We start from the raw sequence: 24,169 nt of genomic DNA on the forward strand, positions 1-24,169 counted from the left end.
TCTCAACTGCTAAGCCAGAAACTGAATTTTTTATACTTATATTATTCCTCACCTTCCTCAGCATATTTTTCGTTTTAACAGAAGTTAAAACTAAACTTAACTAGATATCTTAAGAGAAGACTAACCCACCCGTAGCAAAACAGATTTTGCTTTGCTCGGTCGAATCATGCTCTATTGTAGCATCAGCAGGTCTACAGCTGACACAAACAGTGAGGTTTCTGACCAATCACAGCACTCTACTTTTGTTAGGTGGGCTTTATACTAGATGTACGACTGCTAAAAACAACAAAGATGGTGTTGGCTCAGGAACTGTGCTCGTTTCAAACGGCTTTGGCATCATCTTTGCACTATTTAGACTTGGGCTTTTTATTGAGACATAAGTAGATAACGGTACTTAAATAATTAATTTTAAAAAAGTACGTATTTGCTGCTTTATTGATGGTTTGTTTGTTTGTTTGTTAAGATCCCCATTAGCTGCTGACATACAGCCGCTATTCTTCCTGGGGTCTCATCTCATTCATACAGCCATTACATTTTATAGATATACACACATTGTGCACATCATTCACACACACACACAAACACACACACACGCACGCACGCATGCACGCACGCACGCACGCACGCGCACACACACACACACACACACACACACACACACACACACACACACACACACACACACACACACACACACACACACACACACACACACACACACACACACACACACAACTAATTTCAACATAATAAGCCCAAACATAACAAAATACATTCTTAAATTTTAAAATACAGCTCACTTCAGAAGATGTTTAGCTTGACATTATCTTCGGGAAAATAAAAATATTTGGAGTTTTTTCTGAAAACATTTTTTATCAATTTCCCTCAACAGAAATCCTGGTAGTGCATTCCATAGCACCATTGCACGATAGACCACAGTTTTCTGCATTTGATTTGTTCTGCACGTAGGTAACACACATCGTCCATACACACTTTGTCTTGTGGAGTAATTGTGTTTATCAGTGAAAAAAGACAAGGTGCAATAAATTACAATTGGAGTTTTTGTCGTAATGATATTTCTAATAAACAATGTTAATGAAAACTCCAATCTCTCTCTTACTTTTAGCCAGGACAACTTATTGTGTAACAGATTCACACGGGTTCTGTACGGACTCCCCAATACCATGCACGCTGCCTTGTTTTGTGCAATTTGTAACTTGTCTAGACAATTTTCATTGGTGTTGGACCAAACCACAGAGGCATCATCCAAGTGTGAAAGCACCAGTGACTGAACTAGTTTCTTAATTAAGTGAAATGGTATGAATTTCCTACAACGTCTGATAATAGCCATACTTCTTCCCATATTTTTCAACAGGTAGTTAATCTGATTCACCCAGGATAGTTTATTATCAACAATAACACCCAATAACCTAAACTCATCAACCTGGTGAATGATGAACTGCCCATTTACTGACATCTGTAGAGCTGACTACTTCAGACTGTAGCTATGTCCCATTGTGTGCAGACGGGTTGATAGTCAAGCATAAATTCTGTCCCTCTGAGTGAGCCAGTTCAATGGTCTGTGGCCATACAGTGTATTTACATATATATAGGATGACTTTCCAAGCTAAAACTTAACTCTGATTCACCTGCTCATGGAAAATTTGCTTGTCTTCTATGGTTAATGGTGATGTAATTTTCAAAACCCAACTGCAACATAATATAACAATAATTGTAGCAAATGTACCGTGGAAAGGCAGAATAATTCAAAACTACCGTCCGTGGTGCAGTTAGAAGCGCTAAGCTGCTGTTGTCGCACGGTGATGACATCACGCCAAGTCTACCGCGGCGCAATGTGACAGTGGCGCTATATGCTGGATTGTCCAAATTTTATCATTTCAATCAGAAAGTGTTGTTTCTGAGTTTTTTCTCAAAGACTAATGGTTTGACAACATTTTTCATGACGCTGTTTTCCCATGGTCTGATGTACGACAACTGAGACCTGATGCCTGAGAACTGTAAACTAAGAACTGACAACTGAGGTATGAGAAATGAAAACTGATAACTGAGACCTGAGAACTGACAACTGAGAAGTGACAACTGACAACTGAGGCATGAGAACTGAGAACTGACAACTGAGGCATGAGAACTGAGAATTCACAACTGACAACTGAGAAAACTGAGAACTGACAACTGAGACCTGACATCTGACAACTGAGACCTGAGGACTGACACCTGACAACTGAGACCTGAGGATGTTTCCTGATGCAGTTTTTTCTGAAACCTGAGACTTTTTTTTTCCATGGTCTGAAGTCTGACACCTGAGACCTGACACCTGAGGATGTGTCCTGAAGCAGTTTTTCCTGAAACTTGACGCTTTTTCCCCATGGTCTGAAGTCTGACACCTTAGACCTGACACCCGATACCTGACACCTGAGGATGTCCTAAAATTTATGCCGTACAGTGAGGACCTCATGCACTTTGATTTTATTGACACGCTTAAAAATGATAAAAATATAGAAAGTAAAAAAAAATCTGATAGTTTGAAAAGATTGACTTATCAAGTAAGTGGCAATATTTCACATTTGTCCATGTTTTGACATATTTCAGAGAGCATACAAATAATAAAAGAAGACAATTTTTTTCTGGCAAGACAACTAGATCCTGAAAGCAACATCGTAAAACGTATAATACCCAGACTGGAGCCTTGAGGAACTCCACATGTATGTGGTGAAAAATCTCTGTAGACAGAGAAACTCAAGTCAGGCAAATATGTCTTTAACTGTAAGACCATTTCTTTACTTTGTTTTAATATTGAGTCAAATACTGCATGGTGATGCAGTTGTTAGCACTGTTGCCTCGCAGCAAGAAGGTTGTAAGTTCGAAACTCGACTGTAACCTTTCTGCGTGAAGTTGTGTGGGTTTTCTCCGGGTACTCCAGTTTCCCCCACAAATCACTACATGCCCCATAGGTTAACAAATGTACATCGCTTTGGATAAAAGCATCCGCCAAATAAAATAAACATGAACATAAACAAATGTAGCACTCAGATGTAAATTTTACAAAACAGCAGAGAGAAAGTGGCTGGGGAGAGGGAAGTCTGGGCCTCTCATCTTAGGCTGCTGCCCCCGCGACCCAACTCTGGATAAGCAGAAGACAATGTATGGTTGGAGCAGAGATCCTTGAACTGGTGATTACAAACTCATTTGAGATTAAAAACGGTTTCAGTACAGCACATATGTTGAAGCCAGTTTAAAATACTCCTGATGACTCATCTGCTCCATTTCATCTGAAAATATAACTTAACAACAAACATAAAGTCAAAGGTTAAACATACAGGTTTAAAGACAAATCACTGTATAAAAAATTGCCCCTGACTTCCGTCAAATGATTTAGTGTTGTAACCCATGCTTCCGCTTCTGAGGCAATACTGCAAAGCTGAAATCAGTAAATATAAATATCCCTGAAGACTTTAGTCCAAATTTAGCATCTATGTTGAACAATATACTCACTGGAACGAAATAATGGTGCATTGAACTGATGATCGTCCTGACATGTGGGGTCCCCCAACGTTGTATTCTCGGACCACTGCTCTTCAATCTGTACATGCCATGCTCCCCCTGGGTCAGGTCATATACAATAACACCACTGCCTATCATAGTTATGCAGATGACACCCAGATCTACCTAGCTCTATCACCTAGTGCATGTGGTCCCATAGAGTCACTCTGTCAGTGTTTGGAGCAAGTTAATGACTGGATGTTGTCAAACTTCATCCAGTTAAACAAAGACCAGACTGAAGTTATTTTCTTTGAAAACAAGAAGGATAGGATGGAGGTCATTTCTCAACCTGGCTCCAAAGGAATAAAAGCAAAGGCTCAGGTTAGAAATGCTGGTGTCATAACTTATTCATACCTGAGATTCATTGGTCACATTAAGGTTATAACTAGATTGGTGTCTTATCATCTTCATCAAATAGAAAGACTCGGATACCTCATGTCCAAACAAGACCTAGAGAAACTCATGTATGTGTTCATCTGAAACAGACTGGACTATTGCGTGGTCTTCCCAAAAAAGGTGTAACAACTGCATTGCATTCAGAATGCTGCTGCTAGAGTCTTAACAAGAACCCAGAGGACCAAGCACATCACTCCTGTTCTATCAGTAAACTACAGAAGTGCTCCTGCTAGTGACATGGGGCCAAAATACATGTTGGATCTGCTTGCAGTATATACATACAGCAGGGCTCTGAGATCCTTAGGAAACAATCAGCTGGTAGAACCCCAAGTCAGAACCAAACAGGGTGAAGCTGCTTTTGGCTACTATGCACAGATGGAATCAGCTTCCTCGTGACCTCAAATGTGCCCTAAAATTAGTTACCTTTCAAATCAAAATTGAAAACATTCATGTATTCATCAGCCTTTTCTTACGCTCTACCTTTTGCACACCACCTCAGCCCTTTTCTCTTATTCTCACATCTAATTTTGTGTATTTATATTAGATCTAATTGTATTTGTGTATTTAAATGTGATGTTAAAATATGCAGTTTTATGTTGTCACGTTGATTTTAATGTTTTATGTTCTTGCTGTTCTTGCTCCTGGAAAGCACACTGAATTGCTTCTTTGTATGAAATGTGCTATACAAATAAAGCTGTCTTGCCTTGCCTAAGCAAGTGGTTAAATAAGTTTTAAAAGTGAGTAAAATACATTTCAGATCAGCAGTGATAAAAAGAAGGAAAACACAACTCCTTGATTGCACTTCAAAGGTCACACTCAAAACACAGGTAGATCTCTGCAAAACTCTAAGAAAGATGCCTCCATGTTGAGATTTGTTTGAATGATACAGATTCATATTCACTCCCCTGCCTTCACACACAGTTTCTCTGCCACATCAGAGGGCTGAGAAGATGCTTCTGACCAGGGAGAGTCAGTGAGGCAAGTAGGAGCGTGCTGTGAGCACCAGTGGTTGGAAACGAACCGGCACAGAACAAACACAAGCAAACAAGGAGTTTAATGAAACAGCCAGAGCTGATAAGAGTGAGAGGATGGGAGAGTGAGTGAGTGGGTGAATGAAGAATACAAGACAAGCTGCGTCTCACTTATAGCTGCTGAGCTGAGAATAGTGTTGAGACATGAAGAGCTCAATGACAGAGTGAGAAGACACTGAGAGAGAACTCAGAAAGTCTAATCCATGGTTTCTTGGTGATTTTTTGTACTCTTCTTGCAAATAAAAAGTGAACGAGTCAGAAAAGAACATACCTAACTGAAACAATCACACTTGTCTAAAGACTACTTATTAGTCTAATCTTCTTTATCTTGTTTTTGAAGGCATCCAAGGAAATTACTACAGATTCAAATGTTTAGATGTGAGAAAGCTCCTCAGACCTCCTAAAAATAAGTCTATTTATCTCTTATGACACAAGCTATGCTAGAACATTCATTCTAAGATATTTTAGAAAGAGATGGACACTAATGTAAGCCAATCTTTGTCAGGATGACAGGAAACCATTAGTCTGTTAGCAGCATTTCAAGAACAAACCCATGGGACCATTCCAGTGATGTCCAATCTTTGGTTTCAAAGGTTATCATCCTACAAGTTTTGGTTATTTCCCTGCTCCAACACAGCTAGTTCAGTTTGTTGTCAAATTCTACAGAAGCATGCTGATTACCCATTTATTCAAATCAAGTGTGTGTCTGCTTAATCCAAACAAAACACTCATGGAGTAAATATGTTTCTAATCAGTATGAGATATATATATATATTTTAATTTCCAAAAGTAAACATTTTGGTACGATTACCAAACAAAACTAGCCGAGAAATGTAGATGGATAGTAGAAGCAAGATGATTTTGCTTTGTATGTCAGTCTAGCCACACTCCACTGTAACCTCAGCCCAGATCAGTCTACTGGTGGGCCAATCACAGCACTCTTACCAGTTTGTTGGTCTGGATGTTACTATGACTGAGCTAAACTAAGATGGCAACGGCTTGTATGAAACGACTTTGGCAGCAACTTTTGACTATTTGGACTTGGGGTTTTCAAGAGCAGATAAAAGTACTTAAGTCCTTATTTAGAAAAAAAAAATGTATTTGTGTCTTCTTCGACGGTATATGGTGGACCACCCCTTTGACTAACATCCGTAACTGTGATCACATTGTTTGTTGTCCAATAGCCTGCAGAGACAGTGTAAAAAACAATCCTAGATTCTGCCCCATGACTGAGATCTGTCTATGGGTGGTTGCCAGACTATATATATTCACACATATATATATATATATATATATATATATATATATATATATATATATATACATATATATATATATATATATATATATACATATATATATATATATATACATATATATATATATATATATATATATATATATATATATATATATATATATATATATATATATATATATATATACATACAGGTGCTGGCCAGTAAATTAGAATATCATCAAAAGGTTGAAAATATTTCAGTAATTCCATTCAAAACGTGAAACTTGTACATTATATTCATGCAATGCACACAGACCAATGTATTTCCGATGTTTATTATGTTTAATTTTGATATTTATAGGTGACAACCAATGAAAACATCAAATCTGGTATCTCAGAAAATTAGAATATTCTAAAGGCCATTGAAAAAATGTTTGTTTCTCTAATGTTGGCCAACTGAAAAGAATGAACATGAAAAGAATGTGCATGTATAGCACTCAATACTTAGTCGGGGCTCCTTTTGCCTCAATAACTGCAGTAATGCGGCGTGGCATGGACTCGATCAGTCTGTGGCACTGCTCAGGTGTTATGAGAGCCCAGGTTGCTCTGATAGTCGTCTTCAGCTCCTCTGCATTGTTGGGTCTAGCGTATTGCATCCTCCGCTTCACAATACCCCATAGATTTTCTATGGGGTTAAGGTCAGGCGAGTTTGCTGGCCAATCAAGGACAGGGATACCATGGTCCTTGAACCAGGTGCTGGTGGTTTTGGCACTGTGTGCAGGTGCCAAGTCCTGTTGAAAGGTGAAGTCTGCATCCCCATAAAGTTGGTCAGCAGCAGGAAGCATGAAGTGCTCTAAAACTTCCTGGTAGACGGCTGCATTGACCCTGGACCTCAGGAAACAGAGTGGGCCAACACCGGCAGATGACATGGCACCCCACACCATCACTGACAGTGGAAACTTTACACTGGACCTCATGCAACGTGGATTCTGTGCTTCTCCGCTCTTCCTCCAGACTCTGGGTCCTTGATTTCCAAAGGAAATGCAGAACTTGCTTTCATCAGAAAACATAACTTTGGACCACTCAGCATCAGTCCAGTCCTTTTTGTCCTTGGCCCAGGCGAGACGCTTCTTGCGCTGTTTCTTGTTCAAGAGTGGCTTGACACACGGAATGCGACACCTGAATCCCATGTCTTTCATGAGTCTCCTCGTGGTGGTTCTTGAAGCGCTGACTCCAGCTGCAGTCCACTCTTTGTGGATCTCCCCCACATTTTTGAATGGGTTTGTCGTCACAATTCTCTGCAGGGTGCGGTTATCCCTAGAGCTTGTACACTTTTTTCTACCACATTTTTTCCGTCCCTTCGCCTGTCTGTTAATGTGCTTGGACACAGAGCTCTGCGAACAGCCAGCTTCTTTAGCAATCACCTTTTGTGTCTTGCCCTCCTTGTGCAAGGTGTCAATGATTGTCTTTTGGACAGCTGTTAAGTCAGAAGTCTTCCCCATGATTGTGGTGCCTTCTAAACAAGACTGAGGGACCTTTTAAAGGCCTTTGCAGGTGTTTTGAGTAAATCAGCTGATTAGAGTGGCAGCAGGTGTCTTCTATATTCAGCCTTTTCAGAATATTCTAATTTTTTGAGATACCAAATTTGGAGTTTTCATTAGTTGTCACTTATGAATATCAAATTTAAATGTAATGAACATTGGAAATACATTGGTCTGTGTGCATTGCATGAATATAATGTACAAGTTTCACGTTTTGAATGGAATTACTGAAATATTTTCAACCTTTTGATGATATTCTAATTTACTGGCCAGCACCTGTATATATATATATATATTCACACACACATATATATATATATATATATATATATATATATATATATATATATATATATATATATATATATATATATATATATATATATATATATATAATGGCGTGCCGGGCTAAAAAGAACCTGCAATACCATTAAAAAAAAAGAAGCAAAAAGTTTACCTGAAAAAGTCAGTCACTCCCTGGGGTCTCCACGCTCCGGGGGGAGACCTCTGGATTTCGAGGGCTTGGATCTCCTTAATATTCCGCAGGTCTTTATGGCAGGTCAGAGGCTCCTCACACTCAATATTAGACAATGCTATAGAGAAACCTTACCAGAGGGTCAGCTGCATCTTACATACACACAGGTGCTCACATGGTGCTCTCACAAGTATGGAGTAGTATGTACTTTTGACACATAACCTAAGGCTGTGGTTGGCACTGGATGCACTATGAATTATACCGTGTGCTTTTCAGCAAAAATTGCTACTGTTATACATCCTCGTGTTGCTGGTGCAGCGATATGCTGGGTCTGCTGTATTTTTGTCCCCCCCCCCCCCCCCTCTCTTTCTGAAGGTCTAGAAGTGGATTCTGTTAAGTCCTTTATTGTTTATTTTTCCCATTGCACATTTCCCCTCCCAACTCTACCTTTCATCTCCCCCCTTTCTCTTTCATTTCTGTCTGTGTCCATTAGGATTTTAAAACAACCAAAAGCATTTCTAATAAAGTTTTGATATCAGGTGGAGCATTATAGCTGAGTCTATAACGCTCCACCTGAGAGTAAAACTGTAAGGCTTGTTTTCAGCACTCAGACATCAATTCCGATTGCTTTGCAGTCAGACACGGGAGAAAAGCACTGTTGCCTTGCACCAAGCTTGCAGGTTGGAATATGAGCCGTATAGAGGTAGCACAACCTCATACAGACCAAAAACATGCCTATTGGATTAACTTAGTGACTATAATTTGTCCCTAGTCTAACAAATTACATGTTACAGATTTCTTTAGTTTTTAAAGGGAGACAAACAATTCACAAAACTGAAATGTAATTGCATGCAGTTTTATTTAACCCTCTGGAGGCAGGCGTTGCAGATTTGCAATGTTAAAACCTATCTATCTGGTTACGCCACATACGTATTTCATGAGCATGTTTTAACTCAGAAGTACCCCTGAAGGACTTAGTTGTTTTTCCTTTTATCAAAACTAATTTTGAGCCTGAGAGGGTTAAGGATTAAGCAAGACAACACAAAAAATTCTGTTTAATCTAAATTTTTTTGTATGAAATAGGAACCACTTAGCCCATGTTACCTAATGGTTGTATTAAGGTCTTAACTGGTGTGATAAGTTGTAACATTCAGGTGATCAGTAAATAAAATCTCTTATCTGGTGGTTCACTTGTGCAGGAATTAAGCAGCACTTTGGTAAAAGAACATTTTCACCTCAGAGTTTAATTAATATTAAATAAGTGGCAAAACAATAGCCCCGCTGCATTAGAAATCTTCACTCCCGGGTGCCCTTCATTTGGAGAGCCTTGCATATCTCCGTCCTGCACCAGTTCTAATCTGTGGCACGTCGGCGTGACCAGGTGAAAGGTTGGCGCTAATTCTATATTGGAGTCGGGCGTGTGTTGAGAGCAACAGAGACAGGTAGAGCATGCCATGGGAGTCGGCGTGTGACCTGACAGGGATTGGCAGGCGGGGGATGTTAATTGGATAGGTGCACTGGCCGATTTGTGCTGGCTGTCCCATCGCAGAAAACATTGTACATATTTTTTGACACCCAAGGCAAGCTCCTATTCTACTGTTATGCATGCTCTGAAAACCGCCAATGAAATGATTTGTTTCTCAGCCACCACATGGCTTTCCTCACACACAAAGAGTGAAGGATGTGTAAAAACCGTGCATCTCAAGGTAGAGTGTTTCTTAACCTAGATGGATTAATAAGACTTTGTTGTTGATCAGCAAAAACTTGCACACTGTTCAGAAGGAAGCCTCAGGTGCTGACAACAAGTTACTGTACTTAAATGTCATTTGTGATAATCTTTGATCAGTTGGTTAATGAATGCTTGGTAATTGCACTGTCAGTAATGAGAACAGGTTGGATATGAAGTTAATAATGAAAAGACATTTTGTCATGGCTGCCATGTCTTTGAGCCTTTTGGCTAAACAGTTTTTGGACCACTTTGCAATCACCACCAAGTCAGGCTATGTTAACTTGATAACATATGTGCATGTTTGTGGGGTTTTTAACCAACATTTACAATGAAACATGTCTAGATTCAAACTAAAAGATGTGTATTTACCTGTAACATCCAGGAATGGTCAGTTTTCACGTAGAGATTGATCTACATGCCACCCGTCATCTACAGAAATAAATTCCATTCTCTAAGGTGGATTTTACATTCTATCTCCCAACAAGCCCAGACGATTCTGCAGCTCTGAACACATGATAACATATTGTCAACAAACTGTTCCCGTTTCAAGGCGTAAGCTTCCCTTATCGCTTCTACAGGATTCCTCATGCCTCTGAATAGTGAACGTTTTCAGCTCATATAAGTTAATCAATCACGAAATGAAATGAACAATATGGTTAAATGAAATATTTTGATTAATCTGTGCTGAAATTACTGTGGTTGAAATGAATATTATTATGTTATGATCAGTAATGTTTGGTTTAACGAGTGAGTCATTATCTACACTCATACATAATGTTCATAAGGTAGAGTAGAAGTAATTTCTGCACATAGATATTTTCTTACCACAAATCAGAGCATCCTGTATCTTCACGTGAATTCTACGTCCTCATCTGGAGCTCTTTTTGTCATGTTTGAGGGTAATTTCTTGACCCACGACATGAAGAATCACCACCGAGAGACAGAAGGTAAGTTTAAATGATTTATTTTGAATGGGAGAGGTAGCCGAAGCTTCTGCAGGACTGGAGGGATCCGTGGGGTTGTTTCCTGAATGATCCGGTATTTTGTGGGGGGGAGTTAGTCAGACCTGGCTGGATGGGGAGACCGAGGAGCTGCAGGTGGATAGGTGGGGTGATGGAGAGCTGGCGATCAGGGGCAAACAGCAGGACTGGAATGTGGTAGATGGTTCCAAAGATATAGCAGAGAGTGGAGATGAACAGATGACTGGAACCTGGAGGAATCAGGAGGGCAGAGCAGGTTAACTGCCAGAAGGGCAGGAACAAATAGACAAAGTAATTCTAAAATTGTTTTAGGAAGGTCAAAAGGAGAGCTAGAAACTACCCAAGACTGAGTATCATCTGGCAATGGTGAGATGTCCAGCTGCTCCTTAAATCCCCTGATCGCTGATGAGCTGATTTGGCACAGCTGGGCTCTCCAGACACACCCACCTGTAAAACACTCAGCAGAGATGGTTATGCAGCACAGATCATGACACTTTTCCCCTAGAGAACAACTCACAAGTTATTCATTCCTACTACAGACCTCTGCTTTAAAACATGCAAGTCAAATGTATCAAAATGTGTTTTCTTGCAATTTTCTTCAACCATTCTCCATTATTTGCTGCCCAGAGTGATAGTGGACCAATGCTTTTCATTTAATTTGGTTAGCTTGATTTAAAAGGCTTTCTTTGAATGTCAATTTACCCATCTACATTTTTCACCTTATCTAAGGCAAATTTATGGTCTTTGAAATCAGCTGTTGAAAAAAAGACAAGAACCAAGACAGAAAACTTCCATCATTTGCACCTTGCTTGCAAAAGGAAGCAGATAAAAAGAAGTAACCATCATAAAACTTGATTGAATATCACAAAAACTGAGGTAATACAGCTACTAGCCTTGGCTCACCATATAGTCTTTGAGTGTCCTAGTTTTACAACAGTTCGTCTTTTGGCCTTGATGTGATCACTTTGGCAGAATCACTTACATTTGTGAGAGCAACGTTAAAAATAAAGCTGAGCTAAACAACAAAAACCTGTTTTAAACTTTGCCAGCAGCTTTAAGTAAACACCTCTAAGGCCACGTTTGATATTCTTTAAGCTCTTGATGGGGAAAAACTACCTGACAAACTCTAAGATGAGGAGAATAAAACTGTACTATTAAAATATGATCTGTGAATTTAAAGTCATGTGCAAACAATACCTTTTCAGTTTCACTATTATGTTCTTGAGCTCCCATTTTAAAAGCATCTCCTTTTGTTTTTGTTTTTAATTGATTTAAAACACAAAGTAAAAAGTAACTAGTAACTGATCTCTAAAGTCAAATGACGAGTCATGATGAGTTCAAACTTCTAGATGCATATTAGAATCCCCACAATGGTTACAGAGATAACTGGAATCTAACAAAAGTAATAATAAATGAAAAGTCTATTAAATGAAAGTTGGCTTATGAACTACACTTCAACATAATTACTTAAAAAAATAAACTCAAGAAAGAGGCCTGGACAAAAATGATGGTACCCCAGGAAAAGACAGAAAATAATGTGACCAAAGGGACGTGTTAATTGAAGGTGTGTCCACTAATTAGCATCGCAGGTGTCTACAAACTTGTAATCGGTTAGTGGGTCTAAATATAGGGCTCCAGGTAATCACTGGCCCAATCCCAATACTCGCACTTGCACCCTTTCGCCTTTCATTTGCACGTTCCCGGTGTAGCGGAGGCAAATTGATGATTTTATCTGTTATGACCAGGAAGATGTAATATTCTATGTGAAAATAAAATATTCACCTGCGAGGTCTTTATTGTAATTATTCAGAAGATTCTAGGATTTAATTCAGAAGATCTAGGTTATTTGCTTTTTCAGTGATCAACCACACTTTTTGTTACTTCAAGAAAGAGTCAAGTTTATAAAAGTAAGACTTTATTTTACAAACAATTTAAAACATGACTAATTGCTTAACTATTGTTTACTGTGAATGGATGGAGCTAAAGGTAATGTCTGGAACCTATGTGTGGATGCGATATCAGTCAGAACTTCCTTATCAAAATAAGCTGAGTTCTGGATGTAAAATAATATGGTCTCTGTTAAACTATGAAGTTGTAATCATCAGAAGCACATTCAGACGCAATCCCTCTGTGTTCTACCTAACCCTTTGATGACCCTCGTCACAGATCCGGAGGTCAGAGAGGTCGGATGACCTCAGGGCACCCAGGTCTGGTAGATTGACCACAAGCACCGACTTCTCCAGTCCAGAGTTGTCAACAGGCAGCACAGGTTGGAATCAGCTTGCGTCTCAGGAATAACTCTTAAGGAGTTGAACAATATCGGCTTTGTTCTGCAGGAACTGTTTGCTCATCAGCTTTGCAGGTGCAAAAAGGTTTTGACGACGTGTCAAAATCTTTGATGGTTGCAGAGTTTTTGCTACAGATGGCCGGTCTGAGCGATTCTCTAGAACTGTCGAATCTCTCAGCATGTTTTAGTTTTAAAGTTTAGTTGTTATGGTTTGGACAGCCAATCAGAGGCGGACAAGTTGGAGATGTTACCAAGGCAACTCAGAAACACACCGTCTTTGATATGGAGGCTTTGATCTGGGTAAAAGGTTAGCTATGTGTAATGGATTTAACTTAACCGTACTTGTCGGACCTTGTCGTCAAAACATGGTGAACACATTGCAGGTTCTAGTAGACAAACATAACATCCATTCAGTGAGCACAGATTAATGAAGCATTTCATTATACTATAATTATCATAAGTAGTAATAAACAAATGTTTATTTAATGATTATCTAGATTACAAGTCATAGAAGTAGTTTTTAATCATTCTTGAATTTAGCAATTCATTCGAGCCAGAGTTCTTCTTCTGGAGGCAGACAGATGGGACCTTGGGAAGAAAGTTATTGTTAATCTTTCAACTTTGCAGAGTCTGAATCCCAGCTGGTGTGAAGGCTCATTTAAAGGGAACACATGCAATGTTGTGTCTCCTTTCTGACCAGATGTTGAATAGATGCTGAAAGGTCAGGCTGTACCTAAACTGACCATTGCTGGACGCTACACCGGACAGGGGTGCGAGTGCATAAGGTGTCCTGATTCTCAAATGTGGAAGTTGACCACACCCCCATTGTACCCTTAATCTGCACTTCAGCCAAGTCCGCAGCAATGCGGACCTCGGGCAAGGCTATTACCCACAAGTCATTGCTGTGGGAGAAATGGCTCAAGTTCCTTTTCTGAAAATATGTATTTACTAATGAAATTAGTTTATTTTAGGATGATTAGTTGAAGCTCTGAATGTTTTAGACAAAGCAGCAATGAAGTGACATTTATTTCAAATAATTGCTTTATTGTTTGTTTGAAAGTTAATAAAGGCTTTTGAAAAAGTTTCACAGCGATCAGCATCCAGGCATGTGTTGCAATCACAATGCTTCGTGTCTGAATTTGGCAATTATTTGCACACTTGTGCACAACACACTCGAACCCTACTGCACACTCCAAGTGCACTTTGCTAAAGACCACAGGGTGCAGTGCGAGTATTGAGGTTGGGCCACTGTGTTATTTGGTGATATAATGTGTACCACACTCAACATGGAACAGAGGAAGCAAGAGGAAACATTGTCTCACCTTTAACTAGCATGTTCCTTTGGTCTTTTCTAGGGGTATTATCATTTTTGATCAGGTCTGTGCCAAGAGTTAATATTTTAAATAGTTTTGTTGAACCATGTTTGAAAAGCAATGTCTGACTTTCATTGGCAACATTTTATGGAATTTGTATGTATGCGTATGTGTGTGTATGTATATAATCTGTATAAAGTTTTACTTTTAACACGTTGTGTGATCATGATATGCAATCAGACTAAAACTCTCAAGTTTAAAACCTTTAGTAGCTCTTTGTTGCTTTGTGGTTTATTCTCAAAAACAATAAACAAAATCTGGCAACATAAACTCAAATAGTCTGACACATTGAGTGTTATAATTAAAACGTATTTGTATGGATAAAGCACATTCTAATACACACAAAAAAATAATTATTCTCATTCATGGTTTACTGCAAACATGAGTAAATAAGCACCCCACGCTAACTCTGTTTGCATGTGTGAATAGGTTTACACCACTGTGCAGTAAGAACCAGTCATGGCTGCTTTTATTTGAATGTGAATGCTTCAAATACAGCAAAGGGTATACATCACCTTTAATTTAACCTTAACCATTGTGCTGCATGCAGGCCAGCCTCCCTATTGTTGAGGATGCTGCATTTTTATTTTTTAATAAGCAAAACGGATTAAATTAAACCTCACGCAGGCCAAATGAAGTGAGGGGTTTTGGATGCATTCACAGAAAATGTGTCTGGAAAAGATAATTCCACCTAATGGAAGGCATTTAAAGAAGTTGGCTGATGCTTTTGCACCAACTTGGATTATATTGTTTGTGTGTGTGTGTGTGTGTGTGTGTGTGTGTGTGTGTGTGTGTGTGTGTGTGTGTGTGTGTGTGTTATTCTGATTCCATTTTTTTTTAGAATAAAAGAGCATGAGGAAACTAAACTTAAGAAATGTTTACTTTCATTTGTACCAAGGAGACAAAGGAAAACACATGTTCATCATTCTGAGCACTGAAAACAATTTTACTTTTTATCGTTTTTTTCAGTTTCTTGCCATTTCCTGTCTGAATAAAGATTCTCATCACACCGAGTTAAAGGGGCTGGTGTGAGCTGTCAGATTTGTGGGTGATATCTCAATTAGAAAAAAAAAAGAGGAGGAAAATCTATTGTTTGAGGGGGGTGAAAGGGTATTTCCAAGCTCCAGGCTTTAAAATGGAAACAAGAATGTGTTCGGTCAGCTTGAACAGCGCGGGAGAATTTTGGGGAGGACTCGTTCTTTGTGACACATGCAGCATAGACATAATGAATTATATTATAATTACAAAGCGCAGTCTGTAGAAGTGGACAATATAGATATTTGGGCAGTGAGGAGGAGGGGTGGCGAAGGAGTGTGCTGCTCCAGCGAGACTGAGCCACTCCAGACTGCATTTCCATTCAGATGACTTTAACTTAGACAAATCTCAATATGGATGAATGGGGCTTTGTTTGGAAAATAAAAACATTTGAACAAGAACGCCTCATCTTCTCATTCGCCGAGGGCACGTACGCAGTTTTAACCACAGCTCAGGGGGAAGCCGAACCACTTCAGACGCTCAATCTTTGTGAAAATATGATATTAAAAAAACAAAATTACCACTTAAAATTATTTGTTCTCCATTAATGATTTTCTACTTTGATTTAATCAAAAAGTACTCACAATAAGCAAAACTTATCAGCTCAGTAACTTAAACGGGAGCATTTATTTTCTTGGAGAACAATGTTTTGTGCTTTGGAGCATGTCGTGTGTGTGTGTGTGTGTGTGTGTGTGTGTGTGTGTGTGTGTGTGTGTGTGTGTGTGTGTGTGTGTGTGTGTGTGTGTGTGCGTGAGGGATGCTGCAGGAATTGTATTTTGTGGGCAAAGCAGAGTGAACAGAGCGAGCAGAGGGGAGGGAAGCTGGCAGTGACTGAGAAGATGAGGATTTGACGGCAAGGTGACAAAGAGTTCAAACAAAATGAGGCTTGTAGATTAGCAGCACTCCCCTCAGTGACAGGTGTCATCTCTTGGGGCAGTCTGTCATTCTGCCTGCTGCCACTCTTTATATAATATGAGGATAGAGAAAGAAGGAGGGAGACGAGGCGAGGCAGCAGCACTTGTACCTCACCAGGCACCGTCCACCCTGCTGTACCTGTTAGCAACCAAAATTAAAGGAAACGACACACCCCACAAACATGAGCCATTTTGCTTCAGTTCAACAACACGAGCTGCTATGTTGTTTTCTCAATGAATAGATATTAATGCAACATTAGAATTTTTTTCAGAAAATTTTTAAAGCTTCAAATAAATACAAGATTTACAATAAAAGTCCAGAATATTTATTTATTTAATATTAAAATATTTCATATCAGCTAAGAGTTCAAAAATATTTCTAGTTATATTTTATATAAATTATTTACTCTTGTTGCTTTTTTATATTTTGAATTTTTGTACTATTTGCTTTAGATCAAAGACTAACTTGATAGAGAATTTCTTCATGTATCTTTTATTTTCTAAAGCAAGAACCACCAGGCATATTTTTAAAATAAATAAATGATTAACATTCATTATTACAGCAGCTAAACAGTGTCTCTGGTATTTTTTATCACTGTCATAACAATAAAAGTATGCTACAATACGTTAGGATGTGACTTCATTTTCTTTTTTTCAATAACCACATATAAAGTTATTACCACGTCCTCATCTTTACCAGTAACTCTAAACTACCAGAATAGTGCGACAGAGAACCAAACACCGGGTCGGAGAGTATTGTTCTTTTGTAAAGAGTGAGTTCAGTTTCGCCCTAGACCCTTTTAACAAGTCTGCGATATAGGAAGGTATTAACTAAAGCTCAGAGGGAGCCAGCTCCCGTCATCCCGGTGACACGCAGACTGAGACCTGCTGCTCTCTGCCCAGGACTGCAGCCATCTGCTCCACAGATTGCACTCAAACACACACACACAGCGAGCGCTGCTGTCTCCCCTCTGGGTGAGAGAGTCACCAGAGGGTCAGCCGCTTCTCCAAGACTTTCTCCCTTAGGTTTTCCACTGTGTATGTTGATGAATATGACCAACATTTGAAGATATTTAAAAAAGAATAATAAATAAATGCACAAACTACAGCAAGTAACCAGTGAGATAGAGAATCTGCCCAACGTGTATGAGGGGAAAAAAACGAGGAGACATATTCTGATGTTTGTTTTTGACAGATGAGGGATGCCCCCTATTGACTTTGTCAGGGAAGATAGAAATGGGGGGTAGAGAGTGTAAAACTAGAGAGCAGTAGAGACTATGAGATGTGAAGAGAAATAACCCGAGTGTCACCGTTCCCACAGAGGGAATCGGCTCCTTAAGACGATACGGACAAGAGAAAGACTCCGACGCCCAGTAAACATTAGGGTTTTAAAATATTCATTGCATAGGTTGGAAGGGAAAGAAGGTATTTGGCAGCTTCCCAAATGGAAAATTCTGTGTTGAATGGCAAGCTGGTTGCATAAAATCAGACCTCTAATGAAAATGAAGATGAGTTGTAGGCTGGTTAGACCGTCACAGGGCAACTTCTCTGTAACCTCGTGGAGAATCAATTACAAATTTATCACACCGATAATTCAAAGGCAGAGAAGACAACATGCATCATTAGGAATGTGAATTTAAAAAATCTATTTTCCTTCTTTAATTCTCTTCTTTACGTTTAACTGAAATTAATTTTCCCATTTAGGAAAAACAAGATTTCACACACTTGCAGCATGACAGCGTCTGTGGCCTATGCATTGAAAAAAGAACAAAAAAAATAACACGTCCAACGCCTCACAGTGGCTCTCTGGTCTGTGAACCAGCGTCCGTTGGGGAAATCAACCACCCTGGGCACAGTTGTGTTGGAGTGAGTAATGAGGCGCAGGCTTTCCACGATGGCTGATAGAGGCTCCCATTAACAGCCACGCTTCAGGGTATTCTCTGTCTCTGTTGTGGAATGGAAATGAGATCTGATAGAGCCATGTATAATTTGTTGTCACATCAAAGTGACACTTATTAGCTTTATTTCCTTATCAATGCTACATCTACAGTACCTCTGGGTAAATATTTCACAAGCGTTGAGTGTGGCTAGGCCCGCTTTTTGTACTTTCAGGGAGTTTTATTGCTCTTTTCCTGGTTGTAGAACTGCGTTGTCAACTGTCAAACACTTCTTTTTATCACAGAGGCTGATAATCCTACTACTAATATAAGGTTTTTTTTCATCCCTGCACCGGTTTTCTGATGTGTTTTATTCATCTTTCTCTCTCTCATACACACACACACACACACATGCATTTTCCATTAATCTCAAAGCTATCCTGAAGTGGATTATTGTGAATTCATCCAACATCCCTCTTCATATCTCTGAGACTTGGGATTGGGGATATTGCTGGATAGAACCACCATCACAGCCAAATTATTTCCACAAGTCCAGCAGAGTGCTGGCCATCCACAGGCTGGATTTTACCACTGCATCTATAGATGTGCAGCATTATGGCTCATGAGTGGCACCTTATTTCACACAGCCTAATAGCTTGACACTGAGATCACACTGGGAATCCAGGCAGGGGAGATTCCCCTTCATTTTTTATTTTTTTTTTCCAGTCTAAGTTTTATAAAATACAAGGATCAGGGTTGATTGAACGTCAAAGTGTGCTGTTGTATACCACTGTACTCGTATAAATTAAAAATTCCTTGCTGATTATTAAATTCTGCTAATGATACGAAGGCAAATGTCACTTCACGGTGTTTTCTACTATTTCTGCAGCCTCCGTCCCCCATAAAACGTGACAAGTCAACAATAAACCCAGATAGGAGTCTTTCTCCTTGCATCAAAAATGGCCCCAGTCTGCAGCAGCCTTGTGATATTTAACTGATTAAGATAGAGAAAAGCAGACACCAAGGCACAGCCAACTCTCCGCTGAACTTATCTCACCCGTCTGGATGTGACAGACAGTGCAGCCCTCCAGCTTAGTTGTCATACACCAGCGACCAGTCAGAGCTCGTCAGGTTGCATGATTGTATAATTGTGTTGTGACACCTTGAACCCGCCGGTGGTGTGTAACCACGTTAATTTTCTGATAGCACACCGTGGGCCGTAAGAATCAGAGTTATGATGGGTGTAATTTGTGCCTCCAATGGCAGGCTGAAAGGAGCAGGTCATCGGCAGGATAAATACAAATTAAAATTGATGCAGGTCTCATTTCTGCCTGACCAGTTTGTGTTGGGAGGCTGCGGGAAGCAAGCAATGGTGCGCTTGTCGTTTATGCCATTTGGTCTCCCATTTCAACTCTGGGCCTAAAGGCAGAAACTCCAAATAAAATTCACCTGCCCAAAGATGTGCCACCATAACACAGGTGAGAGTACAACTCATAGGATCAATGTTTACAAAGAATTTTATATATATTTCCAGAATACACCAAATGAAAAAAAGGAAATATTTGCACCATTTTTATATAATTTAAGAGATATTTTAAAGTGCATTTTTTCCACAAAATAATTGAGTAACTCAAACTAGTTGACATTTTTATAAATAGATGTTATCAGACGTGTTTGACTTTATACTTTCTGAATATGTGAATAATCATATTATGTTTGTGTTGCCTTTTTTCATTTCAGTGAATAAATTAAACCTGAAAAATAAAAGCATAAAAAACAAAAAGTTAGGTAATATGAGCTCATTTTATTTGGGAAACAGCTGTTTTAAAACACAAGTGACCTGATTTGTATTAATGTTAAATTAAAACAGCATTAAGGCAGAATTAAATCCATAAAATTGCATTATCTTGTTACTACATTCAACAAGTTATTTTTTAAGTGTAAGATTTACTTATTACCAAATACAACAGGTCACTTAAAAACATAAACTTGGTATGTTAATATTTGCTTTTGTCCAACATTCATGCACCTTGAATTATTGTTATTATTTTTCTTAAAATGTGTTTTATTTTGAGTGAGAGGAGGAGGTTTCTTGGAAAGCTGCCAAAAAAGTTCACATCCAACTATAATGAAAAAAAAGTTTCATTCAAACAATAACTTTTATCCGACTTAGCATATTTCCATCTTTTAAAGCAAATTCACTTTAAAACACTTTATTTATACAGTGATGACATAATATGCATTCATCAAAGTTATCATGGTCATGTTTTATTGTGAAAAGATTTTCTTATTGTCCTGTTTTAATATGAAAACACATTTGTTAGAGCAACATTCTTTTCGTTTTATAACACGGTGTAGATGTTTTTATTTTTTCTTGGACAGAAATAAATTTACATCCAAACTTTGTGCAAGGATTGTGCAAAAAAAAATCACAAAAGTAAGAAAACACAAAAAATCAAACATATCAAAGTGTAGAATCTATCATATTTCTCAGATTTCAAATGCATTATGCTCATGTTTGTTAGTTTGTGAGCTCAGGTGTGTGTCTGAGTGTTTGTGGTAAGTCCAGCAAAGGCAAAGAGGCATCCTCCTGAACTCCTGTCACATCGTCTCTGACAGCGAGTTCAAGAGCTCTTCATTACAGCCTCAGCAGATCTGAGTGAGAGGAGAAACAATGCTCGGAGCCAGGCTGCACGTAACCTTTCCATTCAATCAACGGTTCAAACTGTCTTCCACTACTGCAAATCTTTCTGTTTCCAGTCAGTCAAGTGAGGCACAGAGTCCAAAAGCCTCCTTTCAAAAACGGATATATATATAAAAACCCACCTTTAACTAAACTGACCAGCAGGCAGGAACTAAAACCTGCCAAAGCAGAGCAATCAAAGAGGAAGCCCTGATTAAAAACGAGGTTTTAACTCATACCTATGCATTACCTATCGCTGTGTGAGACGTGTCTATCAGCGAGGACTCGTGGTAACAGGCTGACAGCACAATGCCCACATCAAACAAAGGCTCGTCAGTGATGTTTCACACAAACCCACTGATATAATAATTATACTATCCCCCGTCCTTAGTGAAGGATGATTGTTCTTGCTGTGAGCTAACACACTTAATTGTAGTATGCAAATGAGAGCAATTACAAAGCTTTTAGGTGAAGAGATGACAGCTGAGGTTGGTTTTATCGGCGGGGGCCCCACCCCAAACGGTCGCCATGGAAACCACATAGAATAACTGTCAAACAGATATAATCTCGGGATATGTTGGGGAAAGAGAAGGGGGCCTCCTCTGTATGTTGTGTTTATAAAGTGGTGCTCGCAAAAAGAAAGTCTCTTTGATTACGGAACAAATTGTCAATTTGTTGTTCAGAGGGGGGGGGAGGGGGGGGGACTCATTTTGGAAATGTTGGAATGGATTCAATTTTTCAAAACAACACCTGATAAAAATGTAAAATGTAGACGGTCCAGAATGTTTTAATTTTTTTTGTAGTGTCTGTAATTAGTCACTTCTATCAAAACTGAGTTGCTGACAATTACCTTTATAGCTGTGATTTAGTGCGTCATGAAGTCTGTGGCATCTGCAAATAGGCCTTCACTTAACATCTGCTCTAGAAAAGCAATCACCTACGTATATGCTGTTTACGTCAGATCAAACAGACTCTTCCCACTTCTAAGTTCATTTAAAAGTGAACAAGCTTCATTTAGGTGAGTGTTTATCATCAGCGGACCCCCACTGTCTCATAACTGATCACACAGCAGCCAAACTTCTGTTACTGATAGCCTGTTTCTGCAAGAGAACACCTCCATTTTCATCTCAAACATTCCAAACTGCACGATTCATCTGTCCTGTCCTTTCCTTCTCTGATGACACCATCGATGCAGTAAAATGCAAAGTTGTGCTGAAATTTTCTAAAACAAACTGTATAACAATTACTCATGCACAGGCCCGCCATGAATTAAATATGAGTTGTGTTTCCAAATGAGATGTTATGGAGGTAAATGACAAGAGGCAGGCCGTAATTGAGGTGGCGGCAACACGGGCCTCCTGAACTAATCCTCGACTCGGTCACGTGACCGATCACTGGCCAATGGCTGGACATGCTTTTGCCACAAAGCCAAGGCAGCTGGGAAAATTGATTTTTCGTCTGAGCCGTATTTGATGGCTTTAGAAATCAAAAATTGAAATGAACTAACCTACGCCCCGTCATAACAAAAGAGTAAATTAAAGTGCGTGCCCGCGCCTCCTCCGAGCTCGGGAAAGCAAATTCAAAAATGCAAACTCTTCTCGGCCCTCGAATTTGTCTCGTCTGCCTAAAAAAGCACTCAAAACGCTAAGAAACGAAGGCTTCCTTTCAGCTTTTCAAAGATATAATGCAATGTATAACTTTTAAAAAATCAGAAATGTACCAAATAAAACTACCTTTTTTCATTTTTAGCATTTTCTTCAGTTTTTACATACTTCTATTCTAAGTTTATTTCATACACGAGTCATCAGCCATTTTGAAAATGCTTCATTATGAGTATTTTTACAAAAAATGAAGTGAAAAATTCTACACTTTATTCTCCGAGCAGATCAGACACCTTTTTCAAATATACAGTCAGACTCTTAATTAATTACAAGCTAATTTAGAATTAAATATAGACACTAATTATTTGCCGAGGCATAATGAGTGACTAATTCAACATTCGTTATTAGAGGAATGTAAACAACTGTTAAACAAGCATTTAGGAGTAAAACAGCTTCATGCCAGAGGAGTGAAAGTGGACAGGATGTGAAGCAAGCAAAAAAATAATTAAATATCTAGTCGTGTTAACAGACGCCACAGAAACAGATGTTCCCGCAGGTGGACGTGAAGATCAATAGGCGTCGGAGAGCAGCGAGACGGTTTACCTGAGCTGTTGGAAGTTGTAGCAGATGTTAAACAGACTGATGCCCTGGAAGGCTGATCAATGGACAGGAGGCAGATGGAGGAGAACATGGAGGAGTGATGCGGGGAGGCGCCGTGAGCAGAAGCAAACATAAAATAATAGGAGTCACATTTGATATGCAGATGGGCGCCTGTCCATAGCATTAACCCAGCAACGTGAAAATAATAAGCCGTAACTTTCAGGAAACTTCGGGCGTCATTTCAAACTCCGCTCCCTCCATTGACATCTGTGTCATGCTAATTACTGCCGAGTTTAGCTCTTCAAAGCTGCTGTTTATTTGTCCCTCTAACCAGGTAACTCAGGGCAGGAGGACGGCCGGGATCAGGAGTCAGGAATGATACTCAGCAGTTTTCGCGGGGCAACAAAACTTCCCTAATTAGATGTGGTAAGAGGCAGTGTCAGGCTGCGATCTAACAGACTATCACCTTTACCTCCCATTAGTGGAATAAACACACACTGAAAATCACAATGCATCTCCTGGCCATCATAAGTGGGCAAAAGTGGTGCACTATCAATCATTTTTGTTTGTTCTCATTTGAAATCAGCCTATTATTGGAGGAATAACAAAATAGTAAAAACAAATCAGATATCCGTCTGACAGCTTGAATAATATTTAGCTTAATACAATGCAGAAAGCTGAACTGCTGCAGGAACACTTTCACATACCCCCCCCCCCCATACACACACACACACACACACACATGCACACACACAGATCTCTTGACATCAAGCGTCCCACTGGCCTTGCTGTCCGAGCAGCGACTTGAACCAGGCGATAACCTGATAGACTTTATCTTGTCTTTCC

Source organism: Nothobranchius furzeri, chromosome 4 (assembly GCF_043380555.1).
Source record: "Nothobranchius furzeri strain GRZ-AD chromosome 4, NfurGRZ-RIMD1, whole genome shotgun sequence".
NCBI classification, from domain to species: domain Eukaryota; kingdom Metazoa; phylum Chordata; class Actinopteri; order Cyprinodontiformes; family Nothobranchiidae; genus Nothobranchius; species Nothobranchius furzeri.